Source organism: Pteronotus mesoamericanus, unplaced genomic scaffold (assembly GCF_021234165.1).
Source record: "Pteronotus mesoamericanus isolate MK-2021 breed Mesoamerican mustached bat unplaced genomic scaffold, CSHL_Meso_final contig_98, whole genome shotgun sequence".
Classification (NCBI taxonomy): domain Eukaryota; kingdom Metazoa; phylum Chordata; class Mammalia; order Chiroptera; family Mormoopidae; genus Pteronotus; species Pteronotus mesoamericanus.
Window position 1 is genome coordinate 5,966,358 of NW_026555295.1, and position 2,627 is coordinate 5,968,984.

Consider the following 2,627-nt stretch of genomic DNA (forward strand, 5'->3'; position numbering starts at 1 on the left):
CACACCCGCCGCCCCGCCCCCAGCGGCTCAGGCCAATCAGCGCCCCAAGCTCCTATTCCTGGCAGCCGTCGCGGTGGGAATGGAGGCCAGTCTGGGGGCGCTGCCGGAGTCCTTGGGGCTCAGATGGAGCCGGCCAATTCTTGCGCGGATAGCCGCCTCCGGGTTCCTTTGATGGGGGCTTCCGGCTACCGCTGGGAGGCGCTGAGGGACGCCTCGGGCTCGTGGGCACCTGCCGAGGCCTCTCGGCCGGCCGCGGGCCCGAAGAATCTGGAACGTGACTGAATTCCTTGTTTTGATTGGGGGAGGAGAAGGACTTCCTCCCGGGGTTGTTGCTTTCGCACCTCATCCCCCAGGGTCTGCCCGAGAACTTGCCGGTCTCTTTTGCGAAGGGACCACCGCGCGGTGAGGGGTCCCAGGGTTGTCTTCCCGCCGCGTCCTCCTGCAAAAAATCCCCTCCTCCCAGAAAGTCCAGTGGAGTTGCATGCTGTGTAGCACGCCGGCGTGCCCAGCGTAGGCCCTGGGTCTGAGACAAAGGAATGACGGATTGATCGAGGGATGGATGAATCAGAAAAGTCTTATCGCACGCTCATTAAGGGCTCTGACATATCTAAATAGAACCTGGGCCTGCAGGGCCACCAAACCTAGCGCCTGGCCCCACCACTGCGCACCCCGAAGAGGGTGGCTTGGGTTCCCCTGCAGCTGTCTGCGGTAAAGACACAAAACTTCTAGAAGAAACAGAGGTCTCACCCCACTGCTTCCAATTGCCATTTTACCACATAACCTCAGCTGAATTACACAAGTCACTGGATTTTAACCTCTTCCATCCCTCAGCGGTCTCGCGGATACAGTGCAGACGGCTATTTGGCCAGCCTGTGAAGATGGTTCCTTACTGTTCACGTTGAATTCATATCCTTTTTTATTTCAACTTTTATTTAACATTTGCTCTGGTCACAGAAGATATAGGAGAAAGTTCTGTAGAATGGTTTTACTTTGTCACATTTATTAGGTTTGTATATTTTCTCACTGTTTTTGAAAAAAATTGCTCTTTCAAGACATTGTGAAAGGGAAGTCTTACATGTGGTTAAACTGAATTGAAGAGGAAGGCAATTTACTATAGATGTTTTACTGAAAAGGAGTCATTTAAAAACATGTCACGACAGATAATCTGTGCAAATCAAAATGCCTTCCTAAGGAACTTTAAGGAGCTGTCCAAATTTTGTGACAGTGAGGATTTCCATTCCATGTAACCAGCCAGCCAGTCATTAGCTGGAGCTTGTAGGTCTTTCTTTCTTTCTTTCTTTCTTTCTTTCTTTCTTTCTTTCTTTCTTTCTTTCTTTCTTTTTTTTTTTTGAGGCAGGGTGCACATGTCATGAAGAGCTGCACTACTTTTATCTGGTTTTGCAGAATGCAGTTTATTTCTCTCTGTGCACAGAAGAAAGAGGAAATTCCAGAGACACACTCTCTATTTTGCCAACCAACAACTCTGTCAGTTTGACTACTGTTTTTGTACAAGGACTCTCAAATCATGCTCCAGAAATGAATTTCCAATTGCCTGCTTTACATCTCCACCTGGACATTCCACAGGCATCCCAACTCAACGTCAAAAACTGGCCTCATGGTTGCCTTCTTCACGCCTGTTCATTCCTCTTGAATTCTTTGTTTCTGTTACCTACATCATTGACCTCCAGTCATCTCTGCTTAAAATCTCAGTGACCTTGATGCTCCTTTCTCTAATGTTGCCTCTCATCTCATCAATTGCCAAACCCCACAGAGACTCTTTTCACATCCACCTCTTCCATCCATTTCCACTGCTACCATACTTGGCTCAGGTTTTATTTCCTTACTTCTTATCTTGACTATGGAATTTTTTTCCCAATTGTCCTCCAATGCTCCTCTTGTTTCAACCATCTTATACTTTGCCTTGCCTCAGACCAATCTTCCTAATAAATACTTTACATGTTAGAATTAGGTTCTTTATTTCACACAGGCACATACCCAGTTAGAAATTGAGGGTTTGGGGGTTGGTGGGGGGGGTGGGTGGAGGGGGGCATAAGGTGGTTAAAGGGTAATGGAAAAAATGGAGAAAATTTTTAAAAATTGAGGCTTTTGTTACTAAAGAAGCAGGAAAGAATAATACTAGAAGACAATCCTTCGTGTCACTTCTTGTTCAAAAGCTTCCAGTGGCTCCCACTGGATTAGGAATATGCTTGTCGTCCCGGCATCCAAGACCTACCGTCATCGGACTTCAGCTCACTCTCCAGCCTTGCGGCCTCTATGTATACAATGAAAATGGGACCGTGTGCTACTTCCACATTTTCTTACCTCTGCATCCAATCCCAGTTTAGAAACCACTTCTCTCCCAAGGTCTTTCTTAATCCCCCTTGCTCCAACTCTGCTTGCCGCCCACAGGTTTTTGTGCCATTCTGTGCACCCCAGAGCTGTGTTAATAGTTAACTTTCAACTGGAGGGGGTGCTCTCTGCATTTTTGGCACTTTCACTGGACACAAGTGTGTGCTGAGTGGGAGAGCAGGGTTTGAGGGTGCCTTATGCCATGCGGAATGTATCTGTTACTGAATAAGCAAAGCCTCTCTTTAAGGAGGAACTGGTCTCTTGGGGCTTCCTTCAGG